Below are 22,230 nucleotides of genomic sequence, written 5' to 3'. Positions count from 1 at the left end.
CCCACCCCCCGGGGCCAACACCGATGAACAGACGCCAGGAGCACCACATCCCTGGCCCTGCCCGCTCCCCCGCAGGGACGCGCACAGTACGGGGGCTCCAGGAAAGCAGCACTGTGCCCCCCACGCATCACTCCCATCCTCCCGGGCCCCCTGCCTGCCCAGCACCCTTTCTGGGGCTTCAGCAACTCTGATAAGGCGTCAGGGACCACTGTGCCCCAGCCATCGCCCACCTGCCGGGGCAGAACTGGGGCGTCAGAGCACAAGCCCGTCGGCCACCAAATGGGGTCTCCGGCGCAGGTCCCGGACCTCCTGCGATCTGTGGCCCCCAATCTCTGCCCCCTCTCCCCCCACCGGGCGGCCGGGTCACACCACATCTCCCTGCCCACTGCCAAGCCCGGAAACTTCTCTTACCCGAGCACATGACCGGCCTCTCGCTCACGTCAGCTCCAAACACAACTTGAAGGAACTCTCCCACAAAAACAGAAAAAAACAAAAAGAAAAGAAAAAGAAAGAGAAGTAGAAGGTGCCAGCAAGTGGGTCAGCGGAGTCCACACACACACATTGTTCTGCTGGCTTCCAGAGGACACGCCGCGTCCAACCTCAAACCCATCCTTCCTCCAGGGCTGACCCGGGAGAGGGGCGGCCCCGCCGAGCAGCCGTGCCGCCTTCCCGCGAGACTGCGGGCTCCCGCCCCGACTGGGGGGGGCCCTGCAGCCGGCCCGGCCCCCCAGGCCCCCAGCCCGATGCCCCCCTTAGACGGGGTGGGCAGAGGTCCCCCAGGGACCACCCACGGGACCACCCGACCCACAGCAGGGTGAAAGCGCAGCGTTGGGCCCCAGGATCCCTGTTTGCCTCCTGCCCCTCCGGGCCTATAAACACAGGGAATTACATAAGTCCACTCCTCTCGTTGGGAAGCCAAAAGTACGAGCTTTTTCTCCTAGCCTTGGCAGTAAGTAATAATTCCTCATCGCCATGGTAACCCTGGCGGGCTTCCAGCCGACACTCCGGGAGCTGAAACACGGGGAGGCCTTTTTATAGCTCGGTAGAAAAACCTCACTGTTCACCGCTCGCAGGCGAAAGCGAGCTCCAGGCCAGCGTCTCCTCCTTAACCCGTCTCCTCCCAGCCGGACCGTCCACCCAGAGGGCAGCATGGCCGGCCCAGCCCGGACCCGGCGTGTACCCAAGCCGCTGCCCCTGTCCCTTCCCGGCCCTCCAGTCTCCAGGGTGACATGGCCACTGGGCAGGCTCTGTCTTTAATATATTTCTGCCCTTGTCATCTCAGGAAAAGCAAACATGACCCCCTCACATTGGTATTCTGAACCAGGGTTGTAACAGTGACAGGCCCAGAGGGTAAAAAAAGAGCCACAAACACACACACACGCATGCACGCATGCACAGTCCAAAATGGACAGCTTGGTGGTCAGCCAGGGGTCTGAACTTTGGCTGCAACTGGCTGTGTGACTCAGAGACAGGTCTGAGCTTCTCTGGGTGTCAGTTTCCCATCTGCAGCCGGGCAGGCTCTGCTCTGCTGCCCCAGCGCTCCAAGCACCAGCGATGAGGTGTCAGGGGAAGCTCCAGAGGGATCTCCAGGCTCGCTCCCCTGCCCCCAGCAACCAGGAGTTGGGCCCAATGCTGTCTGCCTGAGATGGCATCCTGAGCGATGCTGAGGGGTCCCACGGGATACAGATGCGGGGACGGGCAGCACAGGTGGAAGGCACAGCAACTGCAAAGGTCTGGAGGCCGGATGGAGTTCGGTGTGTTGCAAAAGCACAGAGAAAAATGGTGTGGCCGAGTGCAGTGGTGAAGCGGGGAGAGCATTAGAAGTCAAGGTCAGGGAGCGATGGGAGAGGAGTGGGGGAGGAACAGCATGAGAACTCTGGGCAAATCACGGAACTCCGTGGACTGGAGACCCTCCCCAGAATAATAATGACAACGACAGTTAACGGTAACATGTACTGTGTGCCCAGCGCTGTGTAAGCACTTCACGTGTTAACCCATCTGTCCTCAGGACAGCACAACAAAAGGCAGGGGCACCCAATATACAAAGAAGGAAACAGGCCCAGAGAGGTCAAGTGGCTTGCCCAAGGTCACACAGCTGGAAAGTGGCTGAGCTGAGGTTTGAACCAGGCAAATCTGGCTTGCATCAACCCTGCCATTGGGTATAGTCAGCAGGGATTCATAGAGTGTTTGGGGCAGATCACATTTGTATGTGACAAAGGTCCTTGGCCACTGAACTGGCCGGGGGACTGGAATGGCCACTAGGTGACCTGTGAAGAGGCCTCCGTGGAGGCCACACGTGTGCTGACTTTCATCAGCTCATCCTCCAGCCTCTCCCAGAGTATTGTGGAAGAATTCTACAGATCTGCCTTCTTTTATAGGTGGGAAAAACAAGGCACAGAAAGACGTGAGCGACCAAAAGCTATATTTTTAGACCAAAGATTCCGCCCATCGACTTTCACCCTGACTGCCAGGAGGCCATGAAGCTCAGGAACGGGCCAAACCGGCCCCACCAAAACACGGGCAGGCGGCGGGGCCCAAAGCAGCAGGCTCAGAACACACGGGTTCCTTTTGTTCTTTTCTGTTTCTTTTGACACAGACCTGCACCCAGACTTTCTCAGAGGCTGGCCCTGGAACCAGGAGTAACACATCCATAACCCCACCAGAGCTATTTATGCTTTGGGCAGGTTTGACGCTGGGCTGTGTCATTCCGGGGTCACTTTTTGTGTCTCTCTCCTCCAAGAAGCTGGGTAGCAAATGGTTTGCTGAGTGACTCTATGAAGATGGCAAACCAGAAACAGCCCCTGGCAGCCCACTCTAGGCAGAGCCAGTCACCAAAACCAAGTTTACATTCAGAATAAGTTAGTGTGTGGTCGTCTGCTTAGCAAAAGAAGGCCTCATCCCCCAAGCCTCTGAGGGTGAGTATCCCTCGGTGCTCTGAAAAAAACCAAGATTCACCAACGTGTACTTCTAGGAACCTGTCTTCGGGCAACGCTTTGGACGGTGGAAAAGATAAGTGAAGACGTTACAGGATACACTGTGATGGGGGCCACAGAAGCATGGGGTCCCCAAAAAGAGGCAGGAGGGGTCCCTAGACCAAGTGGCCCTGGGTAAGACCCCCAGCCCCTGCAGACGTCAGTCTGCTCAGCTCTGAAATGGAGCACACCTGCCTGTTGTCTCTGTCAGGGTTAAAAGAAACTACATCTCTGGGGGGGCTCAAGGGACCAGAGGAGACCCACAGTCACAGCTCCCACTCAGCATCCAGCTCCAGGTGGAAGGGATCCCCACTCACTCCCTCCCCACGTGGCTGCCTCCTGACCCGGCCAGGCTCCGAGATAAGGTTGGAAGCAGGGGGACTTCCCTGGTGGCGCAGTGGTTAAGAATCCGCCTGCCAGTGCAGAGGACACAGGTTCGAGCCCTGGTCTGGGAAGATTCCACATGCTCCGGAGCAACTAAGCCCGTGTGCCACAACTACTGAGCCTGCGCTCTAGAGCCCGTGAGCCACAACTACTGAGCCCGCGTGCTGCAACTACTGAGGCCCACGCGCCTAGAGCCTGTGAAGCCCACGCACCGCAACGAACAGTAGCCCCCGCTCACTGCAACTAGAGAAAGCCCGCGCGCAGCAACCAAGACCCAACGCAGCCAAAATTTAATTAATTAAGTTAAAAAAAACGGTTGGGAGCAGGGTGGGGGCTGGGGGATGAGAAAGAGAGAAGGAGCTAGAAACGTCCAGCTGTGTTTTTACCTCTTCCTCTCCTTTACTGAACCCCAGTGCTCCCAGATTTGGGCGGTGACTACCCCCTCCCTGGGCAGCCTAGCTTTCCTCATCTGAAAAGCCACTTACAAGATGATTTTGTAGATGTCCATCCACACAATGAGAGATTCTTCAGCCATAAAAAGGAATGAAGTACTGATTCATGCTACCACGTGGATGAACCTCAAAAACATCAATGGCAAGTGCAAGAGGCCAGACACAAAAGGTCACATTTTGTATGATCCCATTTATATGAAATGTCCGGAACAGGCAAGTCCAGAGAGACAAAGCCAGCTGGTGGCTGCCAGGGGCTGCGAGGAGACAGGATGGGCAGTGAGTGCCGTTGGGTTCAGAGTCCCCTTTTGGGGTGATGGAGATGTTTTAGAAGTAGACAGAGGAGTTGGTTTACAGCATTGGTTTTTTTGTTTTTGTTTTTTTTGGGTTTTTTTGGTTGCACCATGCGCGTGGCATGCAGGATCTTAGTCCCCTGACCAGGGATTGAACCCGTGCCCCCTGCAGTGGAAGCGCAGTCTTAACCACTGGACCACCAGGGAAGTCCCTGTACAATGTGTGTTTGTTTGATTATTTATTTATTTATTTATGGCTGTGTTGGGTCTTCGTTGCTGTGCACGGGCTTTCCCTTTATTTATTTATTTATTTATTTATTTATTTATTTGTGGCTGTGTTGGGTCTTCGTTGCTGTGCACGGGCTTTCCCTTTATTTATTTATTTATTTATTTATTTATTTATTTATGGCTGTGTTGGGTCTTCGTTGCTGTGCACAGGCTTCACACTGCAGTGGCTTCTCTTGTTGCGGAGCACGGGCTCTAGGCGCGCAGGCTTCAGTAGTTGCAGCATGCGGGCTCAGTAGTTGTGGCGCACATGCAATCTTCCCAGACCACGGATCGAACCCGTGTCCCCTGCGTTGGCAGGTGGATTCTTAACCACTGCGCCACCAGGGAAGTCCCAACATTGTTTACATACTAAAAAAACCCAATGAACTGTACACTTTCAAATGGTTAATTTTACGTGATGTGAATTTCGCCTCAATTCAAAATAAATAAAACGGTGGTTTGGTTGAATGGACACCATTCCAGTCCAGTTTACTGATCTTCTGAAAGCTGTGTCTACCTTTAAGAGTCCCTGACCTCAGGCCTGGAGACATCAGGCATTCAGCAAACATTTATGGAGTGCCAGCGATAGGCATTGGGCACAAAGAATAAGCAGGAACAAGACGAAGATCCCTGCCCTCATGGGGGTAACCTGGGGAAACGTGAGGAATTCAGCCACAGATAAAGATGTGATGAAATTCAAGAAGTGACAGCAGCTATGGACTGGTGGTTTCTGAGGTGGTGACGGCTCGACAGTGGCCTGGGTGGAGTAAGAGAGACAGGTGTGGAAACTTCTCAGAGAATAGTATCCGAGCCGAGGAAACAGCCAGGGCAAAGGCCCTCAGGTAAGGCTGCGTCGCACTTGGTGAGTTTCCAGGAGCAGCCAGGTGCTGGCACAGCACGGCAGGGAAGGTCAGCCTACAAGGATCGTGTAGGTCTTCAGAGTCCACAAACAGATCTTTACATGTGATAAAAATAAAATTCAGGGCTTCCCTGGTGGCGCAGTGGTTGAGAGTCCGCCTGCCGATGCAGGGGACGCAGGCTCGTTTCCCGGTCCGGGAAGATCCCACATGCCGCAGAGCGGCTGGGCCCGTGAGTTATGGCCACTGGGCCTGCGCATCCGGAGCCTGTGCTCCACAACGGGAGAGGCCACAACGGTGAGAGGCCCGTGTACCGCAAAAGAAACCCACAAAAACAAAAACAAAAAAATAAATAAATAAATAAAATTCACAACTGCATTAGTTTCCTACGGCTGCTGAAACAAATTACTACAGACTGGACAGCTTGAAGCAAGAGCAGGGTGTTCTTTCACAGTGCGGGAGGCCAGCTGCCCCAAATCAAGGTGTCCGCAGAGCTGTGCTTCCCCCAAAGGCTCCTGGGGAGGATCCTTCCTTGCATCTTCCAGCTCCTGGTGGTACCAGGCTTCCTTGGCTTGTGGCCACATCACTCCCCTCTCTGCCTCTATCTTCACATGGCCTGCTCCCCAGTGTGTCTTCTTTTATAAGGACTTTTGTCATCAGATTTAGGGCCCACCCGAATCTAGGATGATCTCATTTTAGACCATTAACTTGATCACATCTGCAAAGACCCTTTGTCCAAATGAGGTCACATTCACACGTTCCAAGTGGATATTTCTTTGGGGGACCACAACTCAAGCCACTGTCACTATCAAGACTCCCAATTCAGCAGCATCAAATGCCAGGAAACATCCCTCATCTCCTCCTCTCCTTTCCACACTGATTCCAGGGGACCAGGCTGGAAGCTGCAGGGGCAAATGCTTGAGCATCTTAAGGAAATCATCCATCCTCTCTCCCAGGGGGCCCCCTGCAGCTGGCCCCCGGGCTGAGCCAGACAAGAACAGACCCCAAAGAACCCAGACCCCCTTCCCTGAAAGACGTACCCATGAGCCACTCACAGGCAGTTGGCAGGAAAGGGGCCTCCCTGATGGGGAGCCTTTGCCCCTGAACGGAGACTTCCCCAGACCAAATGCACTGCACTTCATTACTTCTTCCAGGCACAAAAGCATCACAGTTAACCCCTTGGCAGTTGTGGCTAAAGGTAGTGAACTGTCCCTTAGGGCTGGCTTCCTGTGTGCTGTTTTTTTTTATTTATTCATTTTTATTTATGGCTGCGCGCAGGCTTTCTCTAGTTGCGGCGAGCGGGGGCTACTCTTCACTGCGGGGCGTGGGCTTCTCATCGTGATGGCTTCTCTCGTTGCGGAGCACGGGCTCTAGGTGCGCGGGCTTCAGTAGTTGTGGCATGCGGGCTCAGCAGTTGTGGCTCACAGGCTCTAGAGCGCAGGCTCAGTAGTTGTGGCGCACGGGCTTAGCTGCTCCGCGGCACATGGGATCCTCCCAGACCAGGGCTCGAACCCATGTTCCCTGCATTGGCAGGAGGGTTCTTAACCACTGCACCACCAGGGAAGTCCCTCTTTTTATTTTAAAAAGGTGCCGCTCCCACCCACAGCAGCTGTGAGCTGGCCGCAGGCAGGGCTAATTGCTCACATCGAATTGCAGTGCCATCCTGCAGCCAAGGGCACAGAGCAACTGGCAACGACGGCTGGGGCAGGGGAGCCCACGCCTGGGCAGCAGAGGAAGGAGGAGGTGTCCAGAAAAGCTCCTGGCCACCACCAGCCAGATGCCGGAACCCAACCCAGGAAGAACAAATTACACCAGACCAGGGACACACACTCTCAATGTGCCAGGCACTGGGAAGAACAGGTTTCACACCTGTGTGCTCCTTGATGCCTCACAACAATCCTACGGGGTGTTATCATCCCCATTTTACAGATGGGGAAACGAAGGAACAGAGAGGTGAAGTGACTTGCCCGAGGACACACAGCTAGTAGTGGCAAAGTCAGGATTTGAACACGGGGGGCTGTGATGCCCAAATCTACATCACTAACCACTAGGGTTTACTATCTCTCAGAACACACTGAGCTCCTCTGGAGGGCTCTGGGAGAAATCCTGCAGCCTCAGGCCTCCACCTTTGGAAATGGTATCTCTCTGGAGGCATTAAACGTGAATTCTCAAGTCTTGGGACCATCTGTGACATTCCCTGGACCGGTCTGCCCAGATCACGGAGGACAAAATATTTTGAGATGAAAGTCACAGCTAAGAACAGAGGCCACAGAATGATGGCAGCCAGCTGTGGCCAACAGGGAAGCTCTTTCTGGCACACATAATGTTTTTTTAAAAATTAGGACATTGCTTATAAAATCCAGATTTCCAGCTTCTCTTGGAAAAAAATCAGAATATCCAGCATGCCGGTTAGCCACAATCCCCACCCCTCCCTTTTGCCTCATTCCTTTTCCTCAGACTGCGCCTGAGTTTGGGACACTCCTTTCCCTCACCTTGGCCACCCCCCACCCCCAGTGTTAAAAATAGCTGAACAACCACTGAAGGCCTCACTTGGCAAGGAAATGGCAAAGAGAAACGAGTGCCATTCTTGGGGTTGCAGGCGACTCTCCCCCCCCCTTGGCTTGCCGTGCTGGTGGCATGAACCTGCCTGAGAAGAAGGCCCACACAGAAGGAAGCAGAGCTGAGACAGAGCCAGCTCTCCAAGGTGTGCTTTGAGCCCCTGGATCCAGCCATGCCTGAACTTGTCCTACCCTGGACTTTGCCATTAGGAGCTCCCATCAGTTCCTCCTTGTGGCCTAAACCTGAATGTGTCTCCACCACAACTCAGGAGCCCTAACTAATCACCCTCAGGTCTCACCTCAATTGATACTTGTCCAAAGAAGCCCGTCCTGACCACAGGCAAATTCGAAACTTGTTACGCTCCAGTGATACAGCCTGAACTCTGTCCACATGACCCTTACTGCTTAACTGACCCTCTCCCTCTGGACACTAAACTCCTCAAAGGCACGAACCATGCCTGAATTCCATCACTCTGACCCCAGTGGCCTACAAATATCCAGAACATTCCAGTGCCCAATAAATGTAAATTAATCAACCAGCAAAAGAACAAACGGGAGAAACAAGAGCCACTAAACTTGATTTCTGCCTTAAACGTGGTAAAGGACCCAACCACTGAGGGCTATAGAACAGCCTCAGATCCAGAGAACTACTCCTGCTGCCCCTGGCTCTCAACATTCCTGAAACATCATGACCCCAGGGCCTTTGCACATGCTGTTCACACACACACACACACACACACACACACCTAGCTGGCTCATCCCTCTTCCTTGCACAGGTCTGGTTCCTTCTTATGGTCCAGGTCTCAGTTCAACTGCCACCTCCTCAGAGACCACCCTTGATTCGTCTACCTAAGACGAGCCCCCCAGAAAGCAGAGTCGTCCCACCCTGCGTTATTCCACGACCAGCATTTCCCTGCCTTGCAGTAGCATGCTTGTTTATTGTACTGCCCATCTCCCCATCAGTCTGTGGGATCCACAAGGCAAGGCCCTGGTGTCTTGTTTGCTGTGTATCACACCCTACTCCCAGGAGGCCATGGGGACACCAGGCTGGCTGCAAGGAGGCAGGAAGCAGACCCTCATGTCCTGACCAGTCCTGACCAGCCCAGAGCAGCTGTTGCATGCCTGAGGGCCCTATGTTACACGGGGAGTCTGGCCCACCGCCGGTGCAGCCCTGCCAAGGGATTCATTCTGGCTCCAGGCTCAGGGAGGGCTGCAGGTGGTGCCTGCACAGACCCCATAATCAACAGCAGGTGCTGTGGAGTCAAGCTTCCTGGGTTCAAATCCCAGTTCTGCCAGCTGCCAGCTGTGTGACCTTGGAGAAGCCACTTAACCTCTCTGTGCCCACAGCATCCTTACATACAAAATGGGGATGATAATACTAGCCCCTACCTCGTAGGGCTGCCTCAGGAAGTACATTAGTGAATGTATATGATACATTTAGAACACAGCCTGGCATAAAGTAAATGTGCAGGAATCATTAGATATTATAGGGTTAATAATAATGATAATGGCAAACTCTCACATAGCACTAAGGCAAGCAAGAAGTCAGGAAATGTTGGCTTGGGTAATAAATGCAGTATTTGCTCTGTGCCTGGTCCTGTTTGAAGTGCTTTACGCAGGAGTTCCTACAAGGTATGTTTGTTAATATTCATTCAACGTGCTTGTTCCAGCTCTTCCAGGCAGCCTCCCCGGATTGCTCCAACCCTCAGGAGCAACATGGACACACACAATTCCTCATGTGAGTCCGTCCTCAACTCCCCTCTCCGTCCCAGGCTACAGGGAGGGGCAGGAGAGCCCCCAAACCCCACGAGACTGAAGTCAGCACAAGGGTGTACATGCCCCACACCAGCCCAAGCTGCAGCCCCTGCTGGACTCCCAAAAATGCAGGCCCCATCGGGCACCCCAGAAAGTGAAACATGCTCCCTCACTGCAGTCTGCAGTGGGGCAACTCTTGGTGGAGGCCTGGGCATCCCAAGGGCATCCCAAGGGCTCAGGCCCCACTGCCCCTGACAGGGTCAGATGTCTGAGACACAGGGCACACCGTGAAAGAGGCAGTGACTTTGGCTGGGGGTCTGGGGTCTGCGTAGACGGCGTGTGAGAATACTGCCCCTCCAGCCACTGCCATCCTTTCTGTCCCCTAAATGATATGGGTGCAGCTGGTCTCCTGGCCACCCAGCACAGCAAGGACCCCAGCGAAGCTAGCCTTTGGCGTGCACAGGCCCTTCACTTCTCGGACAGGAGAGGCAGACCCCTCCATGCCAGGGACCTGATGTGGCCCCAAACCAGGTGGTAAGAGCTGGTTAGAATGCCGGCCCCAGCACCCACCTGCTGTGTGACCTCACTCAAGTCCCTCCACCTCATTGAGCCTCAGTTTCCTCATCTGGAAAATGGGTCTAACGATCATTATCACAGGCAGGAAAACGAGTGTCCAAAGAGACAGCAAATCAAAGCCACAAAAAAAGAAAGAGAAGATCTAGAAAGAGGCTATTTTAATTTCTGCAAATGGGCTTTTGCTTTGTCATTAAATGAAACAAAATTTTATTTCATGGTTCAGAATGGTTTCTGTTTGGATTTACGGCAGTCCTGGAAGGAATGAGCTGATCTTTTTCAGCATTTAAGCCTCTGGGTGCCTTGAGCCACCCTAAGTTAGCATCTCCCTCAAAGGGCACACGCTCAGCAGAGACAGCACTCCAGGTAACCCACACAAGAGGACCTGGAGGCTAAGTCAGAAGACCTGGAAGGATGCGGGCTCTGGGGCAGACAGACTGGGTTCGAAACTCACTGGTTGTGTGACCTCAGGCAAGTCACTTAAGCTCTTTGCTCCTCAGTTTCTTCATCTGTAAAGTAGGAATGACAACAATCCCTACTTCACAGGGGGGTTGGAAGATTATATAAACTATAACAGGTAAAGTGCAACATAGTTACTATGATAAACCCTGTTATTGTTATTGCTGTCATTTGCTGCAATTTCAAAAGGTTTAGAAACCCAACTGCAGGATAAAGACAAGTCCACCGGGATCCCTGGTGTCTGGGCGACCACCACCACCCAGCTCTCACTGGGAGCCCAGAAAGGCAGCGCCTCCCTCCTCCCTCCAGCTGGGGGCAGGGATTCCTATCAGACAGAAAGAGATACATGTCAGAGCTGAAGATTAAAAACAAGTACAATTATCGGGCAGGCATCCATCCATAATTATGAATGTGATGTAATTAGACACCCTACTAACTTCATTACTTATTTATTTACGGGATTGCTTATTTAATTTACAGGCCTCCTTCTCTGAAAAGTCATCTTGGCTAACACCCCTCGGGCGAGGGAGGAGGGGACCCCCTCCTCTGTCCCCACCCCCACTCCCCATGCTCCTGCCTCGCCCCAAAATAGCTCCCCAGAAGACCTCCGTGACCGAGACGCAAAGCCTGACATTCACTCAACAGTGCTCAGTGCCAACCTGGAAGGTGGAAGGTGCAAAACATCCTTTACACCTTCATCTCTCCAGCAGAGGAAAGCCAGGGGGAAGAAGGGTGATTCTAGGCACCGCCACCCTGTCACCAATTCCTGACGTGACCCTCTGGACCAGCAAGCACAGCGGTGCACCCAGTGGGGCTGGTACTTCCCAGCTTGGAGAAGGAGAAAGCACCCAGCTCTCGCCAAATGACCTTCGATAAGTCACCTGACTCTTCCTCAACTGTCAAATGGGATTATTAAGAACACTCACAAGCTAGCTAACCCTAAAACCCCCAGCTGCTGCCAGTTATTGCTACCCTGTGGCCTCAGCCAATGCAATAAGGCAAGAAAAAGCAAAGCGGTTTAAAGACTTTCTAGCTTCATTCATTAATAGCCAAGAACTAGAAGCAACCTAAGGGTCCATCAACCCATGAACTGATAAACAAATGGAATCATATATGCACACGATGACAAGTGAATCTCAAAAACTTCATGCAGAGTGAAAGAACCCAAACACCAAAAAGTACATACTTTATGATAATTTTATTATGAAAACCTAGAAGATTCTATAACCTCTATGACAGCAGATCAGTGGTTGCTTCTGGTGCAGGGTGGGTGGAGATTCTTTTGGGGGTGATGGAGACGCTCTACAACCTGATGGTGGTGGTTATATGAATGTTTATATTTGTCAAAACTCATGGAGCTGAACCCTTAAAATGGGTGTATCTTATTACAGGTTAATTACATCTCAATAGGCTTTTTTTTTTTTTAACTGTAACAGAAGAATATATACATATATTATTAACACCACTAACTCCAATCCCCATGCCCAGGTCAGGTCTGCTGGTTCCTTCACTGCCCCTCAAGTTCCCCCAAAGCCCCTGATTTATGAGCCCTGGACAAGTCAGGTAAGGACTGAATCCCAGATTTATCCCTTCCTTCCTGGGTCATTTAGGGCAAATCACTTTGCCTCTCTGCCTGTCATCTACAAAAGCAGGGTTATAAATAGCATGATCCTTGGAGAGTTATTGCACACTAAAAGGAACCGAGGTAAACGCACCTGCTGCAGGCCCTGGCATACAGCAGGGGCCTCGTTACTGCTGCTGCTAAATGATGGACGGGCAAGCTCCAGGCGCAGTGTGGACAGGGCCGGCCAGGATTCTTGTCCCCCCACCACACATAAGCCCCCGGCCACAAGACTCCCAGCCTGGGTAGCTGCCTCCACCTCTGAAGGGTCCAGACTGCCAGGGTTCCAGCATTTAACTGATGCCTGCTGTCCAGGACAGGACAAGTCTCCTCGACTCCACCCAAATCACTCCTCCCAGGAGAGCGGACACAAAAGGATGAGGGCCCTGTGGAGAGGAGCTGGCCCTGAGGGCGGGACAGTATGCCCTAGAGGTCACTTGGGGACAGGAGCTGGCCGGCAGAGACGACATCCTGATGGAGAAGGGGCGTCCTGGCGGCCAGGCCATCACATATACACCAACTGGGGCAGGACAGGGTCACCCCAGAGCCCACTCATTTACGTAAGAAAAAAGACAACAGGAAAAGGACGGCAGGGAGGGGGCTTCAGGGACTGAGGCGTTCTGTGCCAGCTCCCATGTGCCTGTCTGAAGGCGGCTCCTGCTGCCCTGGGAGTGATGGAGCAGGTAGGCAGCGCCTGGCAGCCATGGCAGGAGGGGCGTCCCCCGGGCCCGATTAGAGGGCCAGGCGCAGACAGACGCGCTCAACTGTCAGCCTCGTCCTCCCAGCCCGCCATCAGAGGCACCATTAATTGCTGTCATTTGAGGGTGGCCTGTGGGGAGAAGGAGGGGGGCTGCGGGGAGGGGAAGGAAAAAGAAGGAGGAGGGAGAGGTGGGGGATGCAGGGAGGAGGGGAAGTGGGAGGAAGGAGGGGGAAGGACAGCTTGCCCAGGGCTGAGCATCTTGAGCTGGAAGGAGAGAGAACCACCCATACGTTACCCTCCCCCACCCAACGAAGGGCCCAGTGTCCCCCCAACTAGGGGCAGAGCTCGCCGCCCCACTGCCCAGGTGGGGCAGACAGAGAGGTGTGATTCAGTTCCACCTTCAGCCTCCACCCACCCCCAACCCCTCCCCACTCCTCTCTTCGCTACCAGGCACCACGCTGGGAGAGGTTCAAGGCTGGGGCAAACCCCACTTTCCCACGGTGCCCCGCACTCACACAGCCAGGATACCCAGGATACCCAGCGCTCCCCTCCACCACCTCTACCACCGCAGGGTCAAAGCCTACACGCCACCTCCTCCCAGGACCGCCACCCTCACAAAAGATTCTGGAGCTGGGCTCCCTCTGCCACTTGCACACAGGGGACGTCACATCACCTCCCTGTGCCTCCGTTTCCTCATCTGTAGAATGGGCATAAGGACAGTGCAGTGTTGAAGTGTTTGCTGCTGTCACATGATCACCCAGGACTTCTGTCCTCCTCGACCCGCACACGTCTCCCCTTCTGCTTCTTACTGTGGTTCTTTCTCAGAAGCGCCTGCTCCCCTGCCCCTGACTCCGGGCCCACCAGACCCAGCCCAGCCACCCCCCCAAGATGAGGAGGGTCTCAAAAGGCATCCCATGTGGGGTCCATATTGTGCCTCTGCCTTCAGGAGGGGAACCCAAAGCATCTGCCCGGCCTCCATGCCCCCCGGTGGCCCTGCTGCCAGACGCCCCTGCCTGTCCCCAGACAGGCCTTGTCTCTGGGCTGAGGAGCCTCTTGGGTCCTGCCAGGGGGCTCTCCTCAGAGCACTGGATTCCTCGGCAGGGGGAGGGACCCCCTCCGCCCCCTCCCCCATCTGTCTGCCTCGGCCTCCCTCAGACGTGATGGATCGCCCCAGAGGAGGAAACTAAGTGCTTGCAGACAAAAAGCCCTTTTATCGTCCTCGGGTGGGCCACTGGAGTGACAAGCGGATAACTCAGCCACAGGAGGAAGGCTCTCCATTAGGTCTGCGGTGCAGATGGATGGAGGACCGAGAGGCAGAGGAGAAGGAGGGAAGATCACCCCAGGCAAGGCCGCCTTCCTTCCAACTTCCAAGGCACCGAGAACGCCAGGTAGAAAACCCGGCTGGGCTGATCACTTAGCGGGGACCACCACCGGTGTCCCCCATGTTCCAAGATAAAACCCATCTCTGTGGGGCCCAGGGCCTGGCTCAGGAAGCAGGCAACCTCCAAGGCTGTCCCTCCCTCCTGCCTACTGGGGGCCCCCAAAGGCTCAGGAACAAAGGAGCAAGGCCTGACTCATACAGACTCCTGCAATCCAGGAGGCCCATTCCACACAGCCTCAGGGCCTTTGCATGGGCTGTTCCCTCTGCCTGGGAAACCCTTCCTCCAGAGAACTGCAGGCTCCCTTGCCTCCTCCTGCAGGTCTTTGCTCAAATGCCACCTTCTCAGGGAGGCCCACCCTGACCCCCCCATTTGAAGCTGCAACCCCCCAGGTCACCCACACACTCCCCAAACCCCCTCTCTGCTGGTTCTTCACCCCAGTGCTACCCACCGAAGGGCACACTACATATCTGACTTGTGAACTGTCTGCCTCACCCAGGGAGGACGGGATTCTTGTCCAGCTTATTCCCAGCTCTATCTCCAGCACCCAGAAAAGGGCCCAGCACACAGTAGATGCTTTAGAAAGAATCGTTCAGTGAATGAAGAAAATTAAAATCTCCCAATAGCAGCCAGTCCTGAGCCAGGACGTGCCCAGTAGTGCCCTCAGCAATCCTTGGAGGACAACCATTTGACAGATGAGGAAGCCAAGGCACAGAAGTGTCTCAGCTCCCTGGGATTTGCACCCAGGTCTGCAGGAGGCCCGCCCACTGCAGAACCACCCCAGAGACCCAGGACGCCAGTCCACGGCTGGGTGTCACAGACAAGGACTGAAACCCGCCCCTAACCTGCTTCTCGGCGCTGCAGCCTCAGGGAGGCCCCTTCCTATCTCTCAGCCTCAGTTTGCCCCTCTGCAAAATGGGGTTGCACAGGTAACCACCGCCCCCCACCGTCCCTCCCAGGACACTGCCCTCCAGTCCCTACCGCACTGGTGTGGCCCTGATGAGGGAACCACAGTCAGAAGTGCTAAGCAGAGAGTGCCAGATCTTGACCCCATCGTGGACGCCAAGGGTTGGGCTGGGGGCTCCTCAGACCCTCCTCTGGCCTTCCTTGGGGCCAGGCCTGGCTGCCAACCCTTCCCAGCCCTAGAAGAACAGCTCAGTCGGTAAGAGGTAAAGAAAGATGCTGGGAGCGCTGAGTGAGCGCTTCCTACATACTAAGCACTGGTGCTCGCAGCAGCCCACGCCCCACGTCCCGAGCCCCAGCAGCTGAACAGTGCTCGGTGACACAGAGCCAGGAAGGGGTCAAGCTGTCATTTGCGGGGGGCCAGTGCCTGCGCCCCAGCAGCTGCATCCACTGACGAGCCCCTTCCTCACGGGCACGGACAGGGGCTAGGCACCCCACATGCCCTCCAGATGTGTTTCCACTGCTTTTCCTGAATCCCCTCCTCCAAGCCTGTGCTGGGAATTCCATGGCACTTTCACTGCTGGGGCCCGGGTTTGATCCCTGGTCGGGGAACTAAGATTCCACAAGCCACACCACGTGGCCAAAAAAACAAAACAAAAACAAACAAACAAAAAACAAGCCTGTGCCCACCCCACTGACCCCCACCTGGACTGCCTTCCCTCTCCCTGACACCCCAAACTCTGCCAGTGCCCCTAGGACCGCTCTCCACTCCCCCTGATGGAGAAGCTTTCTGGGGAGACCCTGCCGTCAGATGTACCAGGTCGGCGGGGAGACAGGGAGGGCAGTGGGCACAGACCAGCCCCACATGGGCCTCAGTCTGCTTGGCTGTAAAATGGGGGCATTGGGGAGGAATCTGCCAGGTTCCCTGGGAGAGTCAAAGAATTAGCCCCCGCTCTTTGCTTCCAGCTGGTGAAGCACAGGTGACCCATCTGTGCTTCAGTTTCCCCATTTATAAAATGAGGATAACAGCCCATTTTGGAGCATCGCTATGAGGGTCACAAAACACAGTGACATGAAAAACACTGTGGTGATGGGCTTTTGAGCAGCTCCTCTGTGCCAGGCGCTGCTCCATATCAGCTCATTTAATTGTCGCAGCAACCCTACGAGGGGACACTCATTACCCCAGTTTACAGACAGGGAAATGGAGGCACAGGGAGATGAGTGACTTGTCCTGGGCGCCCAGCATGAAAGTGGCAGTGCCGGGACTGGAACCCCGGGTCCCCTGCTGGGCACGGCGACCACAGTGGCACACAGGTGTCTGGCTCAAGGGCCTCCTCCAACGTCCAACATCCCAACTCGAGGGCCAGCACACAGGCTCCACCCTCTCTGAGCCTGCAGCCCACCATCAGGGCACAGAAGCAATGTGGCCATGAACCCCAGAGACAGAGAAAACCCACTGTCACACAGCTGCACTGCTGGGACAACCCCTTCTCCCAGGCACCATCTGTACATCAATGCACTCAGCCAGAAAATACCCCATCCCGGGGGAACCCACAACCTCCACGCTGGGCAACACTGCTGCCCAGACCCCACCCCACAAGGCCACACAGAGCCCACCACCACATCCGCCAACAAAACCTGGCACCCCAGCAACTGCCGACCCCCTGTCCACGAGAAGGTCCCAGCAATACGAACCCGCTGGAAACAGCAAGGAGGGATAGATGTGAACCTACCAGAAACAGCCACCAGCAATGCTGTGTCCTCAAAGACTCTGGGGGACCTGCAGGGGAAAATACGGGTCTTGTTAGCAAGGATCATAGCATCCCCATGAATGGGCTAAGGTATGACCACATCAATGTGCAGGTAGAGACAGCAAGGCCCACTGGCCTGGACTTGGGGCACTGTGTACATCAGGCCAAGTGTTTCTCCACGACAACCCCATGAGGTGGTACTGCTACCCCATTTGACAGAGCGGGAAACTGAAGTTCAGAGAATCAAAGTCTCACGCCCCAGGTCCCACAGCTAGGAAGTCACAGAGCTGGGATTCCAATCTGAACTATGTGGTTATAAAGGCAGCTCACACCCCAGCCAAGCCCCCAGGGGACCCCGGGCCCAGATCACACTGTCGCTGTGAAAATCCCCCATTAACTTCCCCGGGGACCCTAAGAAAAGTCAGTAAGTGACACCTGATGGAGGGGTGGGCCTACGACTCTCATTCAAGAATTTCTGAGTCACCATTCAAAGTCAAAACCAGCACAATAAACACTAGTGTCCAGAATATAAAAAGCACACTCACAAATAAATAAGAGCCAATCAACCCAACAGAAAAATGGGCAAAAAGACTTGATAGAACTTCACAGAAGTGGATATAGAAATGGCCAATAAGCACATGAAAAGATGGTCAATATAATTAGTCATCAGGAAAGTGCAAACTAAGAGACCACTACACACCCACCTGGATGGCTAAAATAAGACAATGCCAAGTGCTGACGAGGATGCAGAGCAACTGGAATTCTCAGACATCACTACTTCAGTGCAAAATGGTGCAACTACTTTGGAAAACGGTTTGGCAGTTTCTTACAAAGTTAAACATACATTTGGGTGACCATGTGACCCAGCAACTCCACTGCTGGGTATTTACCCAAGAAAAATGAAAACATATGCTCCTACAAAGATGTGTACATGAATGTTCATAACAGCTTTATTCATAACCACAAAAAATTGAACACAGTCCATCCACAGATGAAGGGATAAACAAACAGCGGTACATCCATACCATGGAATACTACCCCACAATAAAATGGGACAAACTACAGACCCACAACCACATGGAGGGATGTCAGAGTCAGATGCTAAGCACACGCGAGGATTCCATTTATAAGATTCTGGGAATGGCAAGACTCTACTTTCACGAGTAGAGAGGTCTGCAGGGGCAGTCACACTAGAACAAAAAGATGATTCCCACAAAAGTTAGGATGTTAAGCACCTCTGGAGAGAAGACCGCATGTGACTCCTTAACAATTATTCATTAATCTGCAGCCACGTGTTTAATGCATTCTTTTTTTTTTTTGACTGTGCTGTGAGGCACGTAGGATCTTAGTTCCCCAACCAGGGATTGAATCCCTGCCCCCTGCATTGGGAGTGTGGAGTCTTAACCACTGGACAGCCAGGGAAGTCCCTATGCATTCTTTATTGTGTTAGCTTCTGCAAGAAAAAGAACAAGTAAACAAATAGTAATGGGCAGACCACTAGAGAGAGATCAAAACCCTGGCTGTGGTCCCAGCTCCTCTACTAACAGCTGTGACCTTGGAGTCTCTGACCTTGGTTTTCCCATCCAGAAAATGGGCCCACTCCCCACGGCTGTCTCCAAGACCTGTCCGTTCGCAAACATCTCAGCCTCGAGTGGACATTTAGGAAGCCACTTCTGCAGCCCTTGCCCCCACCCAGGGATCAAAGGCGAGTGGAGCTGCGGCTTCCGGCTCTCATAAGGCTGAGGTAGCTGCATGCAGGGCTCAGGCTCTGGGCCCAGGCTCCCTGGGTTCAAATCTGGGCTCTGCCCTTCCTAGCTGTGCACCCTGGGACAAGTAGCTTCACCTCTCTGAGCCTCAGTTTCTTCATCTCTAAAATGGAAACGAGGGGGACTTCCCTGGTGGTCTAGTGGTTAGGACTCCACGCTTTCACTGCCGAGGCCCCGGGTTTGATACCTGGTTGGGGAACTGAGATCCCGCAAGTTACATGGTGTGGCCAAAAAACTTTTTTTTAATTTTTAAAAATGGGAACGATGATACATTAAAAACACCGACCTTACAGGGATGCCGTGGAGGTAAAGTGCTTTCAGAGCCAGCATGGGCTCACTAGCAGCAGTCAGTTCCTGCGGGGCATTCTATGACCCCAAGGCAGGGGCTGGCAGCTAAGCTCCAAGACCCCAAGGAGCCCTAAAAGGGGCAGCTGCAGGCGGCACATGGGGAAGGACACTGCCCCTTCTTTCCTGTCCTTTTAAGGTTTTTTTCGCTACAGTGCCTCCAGGCTTGACACTTGTCCTGCCATCTGCAGCAGCTCCAGAGACAGGGCCCTGCAGGAAGGCTGGAAACAGGGAGGCCCAGGCATGTCTCCGTAGCCATCCCAGCCTCCCAGAAGCCTCTGTGGCCAGCCCCCTGCAGCAGGTCCTGCAAAGGGCTCAGGCGGGGTCAGGTGGCTGGGTGCTCTCCCCAGGCACCACTGTGGAAGGGTTGGGAGATCAGACCCCATCTGCTTCCCACCATCTCCCAGCCCCAGCCAGTCCCCCCTGCAGTCCCCCAATGGACACAAAGCACCTGATGGCGTGAGGTCAAGACCGGCCTGGGCCGGCCCCAGGGGGCCATACAGAGCATCTCCCAGCAATGCCCACAACACGCAGGTCCAGAGAGCAGTTCCCAGCCTAGAAAACTTGGGGAATTCCCAAGAGAAGCGACGGCCACGCTGTGCCCCACGGAGGAAGGTGAAAGGTGCGCTTGGCGAGAGGATGCGGGCAGAGAACAGCTGATCACAGCATGGAGGCTGGAAGGAAGCGGAGCGGAGTGAGTGTGTGTGTGAACCGGGTAGGCAGGGCTGATCGCCGCAGGGCCCCTTGGATTGGGATTTTATTCCCAGGGGCAGGGAGACCCTTAGGAGGGTTTCGCATGCAGAGAAGGGACAAGTCCCACCGGAATTTGGAGAGCGCATTCGGGCTGTGGAGTGGAGGATGGGTGAGGGTGGAGGCGGGACAAGTGGATGGGATGGAGAGCATTTTGCAAGTAGAATTCACGCAGGCGGGCGAGGGATGGAAGAGGAGCCTTGGCAGCTGTGCTGGGCTCCCGGCTTGGACAGCGACAGCTCTGGGTGGGGAAGGGAAGGAGAACCACATACACTTCCTGTGGCCTTTCTGTGCTCGGGCTGCTTCCCGGGTACCTCACGTAATCCTCACAACCATCCCGGGAGGGAGGGAGGGAGGTATGGGGGCTTCTGTTTCCAGGCCAGGAAGCCAATGGTCAGCAGTAATTCACTCAAGGTCAGGAAGGGAAGGGAAAGAACCAGGATTTGAACCCAGGTCCAAGCTCTTTAAGCCTCGGGAGCCAGGGCACTGGTGGGGGGACCCTCCTTGAGTGTGAACAAGGAGAGCGGGAGTGGGGAGGTGGCCACTCCCAGGCTGACCCCAGGCACCCCCAGCAGGGAGGGGGCTCAACAGCTCCCTGAGCAGAGCTGCACCCAGTGGGACCTCCGTGGGCCCTGAAGGTCCCCGGGTCCCTGGGCCTCCTAGGAGGGGGGCGGCTCTGATCCCTGTGCAAGGGGCTCGAGCCAGGGAGCAGACCCTCATTCAAGGTCTCAGTCACTCTCGCGCTCACACCGCTGACATCCTCAGTCACACACGCACATACGCACGGCCTCATTCACTCACTTGTTCACACTCGTGCATGCTTGCGCACACCGTGCCCCCACACACTCCCACACACGCGCGCTTGGCCCAGGAAGGCTCCGCGGGGGAGCCAGCCCCCCCGCACCGTGTTTCCAGCCATGGTCCTGCCGTGGCCCAGCCCAACTGCTGAATCCCAGCCACAACCTCCTCTACCCGCACCCCGGGGGAGAGAGTGGGGGAGGGAAGGAAGGGGGGCTGACCAGACTGGTTTCCCAGCAAAGCAGATACAGGAAAGAGGACGGCTTCCAAGGGTTCCCCTCCCCCAGGCCCTCGGTAACCCTCCCTTAAGCACTTCAACAGCTCCCCAGGGCCCACGGGCTGAGACCTGCCCCCACATGGCACCAAGCCCCCAAACAAGCCCCATCAGGCCCCCCTCAGAGCTTTGGCCCTCAACTCTGCCATTTGCCCTCCCACCCCCTCCTCTGCCTTCCCAGCACCAGCATAACACTGCCTTTTTCCTCCTCCAGGAAGCCCACCCAGATTACCCCAGCCACACAGGCTGACCCAAAGTGTCCATCCACCCTGCTCGGAGACAGGAAGCTAGCAGTCCAAGGCCACACAGGTGCAGGAGGGCAGAGCCAGTTGGGTTCAAACCCAGAGAGAGCTGTCCAGCTTTGACTGGGATACCAGCATCAACCTTCGGCCAGTTGACAAGCTTGACAGAGCCCCTGCACAGGGATGGGGCCATGAATACGAAAGACAAGGGTCCTCGGGGGACACGGTCACACCTACCCACACTCAAACACCACACAGATACATCAAGAAAAGAGCAAGATGGGGAATTCCCTGATGGTCCAGTAGTTAGGACTCCAAGCTTTCACTGCCAAGGGCACAGGGTTCAATCCCTGGTCCGGGAACTTCGATCCCACAGCTGTGTGGCGAGGCCAAAAATAAAAAAATAAAATAAAGAGAAAGAAAAAAGAGCCAGATGACGTCAAAGGGCAGTGAATGAAGTAACAGACATAAACCAGCATAAACCTGCAATGAATGACAGGCGTGATGGGGGATGGGGGAGGACTAGAAGACAGGTAGGGTCTCCCAGGAGGTGACACTGGAGCCCAGGGCTGAAGAGATAAGGAGGAAGGCGCAGCAAATGCAGAGGCCTGGAGACAGGACCCAGCTAAACTGGAAGCAGTGGTGGACGGGGCGAGGCGGGGGGGCAATACTGGCCTGGGTTTTGTTTCCAGGGCGAGGCCACGGGAGGGGAGGGGCACATTCGGATCTAACACATAACCAAGTAGAACAGTGTGAGGCATGGCCAGGGAGGACACTTGCGTGTCAATCCCTGTCGGCTCCATGGAGGTGGTGCCCTCTTCCCCAGGCCAAGCCTCAGCCTCTCTCTGCACTGGAGTCTCTCCTAGGGTCAGAACCTGAGGGCTGAAGTCTCAGTGCCAGGCAAGTGCTTGGTAGTTGAACCTCAGTACCTCCAAACCTTTCCCACCAGGCTGTGCCGTAGCCACCCAGAGGCAAGGCCCCGACCCCACTGGCCCCTTGAGGCCCTAGCAACACCAGGCCTTTGCCTCCACCTGCTCCCTGGGCAGGCTGCTAAAAGTGACTGCACAAGCCAGGGCTCAGAACAAATCCTCCCTCCCAGCCCAGCCTCCTCTGGGCCTCCAGCCACGTGGGCCG

At 54.9% G+C, this 22,230-nt stretch overlaps 1 protein-coding gene across 1 annotated transcript in view; it reads right to left on the bottom strand.

The window, feature by feature from the left end:
- NCOR2 (nuclear receptor corepressor 2) overlaps positions 1-16,952 on the bottom strand; it is a 191,896-nt gene extending 174,944 nt beyond the window's left edge. The window contains 1 exon segment of the mRNA XM_024758467.1: positions 16,904-16,952. The gene's annotated coding sequence lies outside the window, so the exon portion shown is untranslated.
- Between the last annotated feature and the right edge of the window lie 5,278 nt (positions 16,953-22,230).

The sequence above is a fragment of the Neophocaena asiaeorientalis genome, unplaced genomic scaffold (assembly GCF_003031525.2).
Source record: "Neophocaena asiaeorientalis asiaeorientalis breed wild unplaced genomic scaffold, Neophocaena_asiaeorientalis_V1.1 scaffold77, whole genome shotgun sequence".
NCBI lineage: Eukaryota > Metazoa > Chordata > Mammalia > Artiodactyla > Phocoenidae > Neophocaena > Neophocaena asiaeorientalis.
The sequence above is the reverse complement of the archived record's forward strand: the minus strand, read 5'-3'. Positions and strand labels throughout refer to the sequence as shown.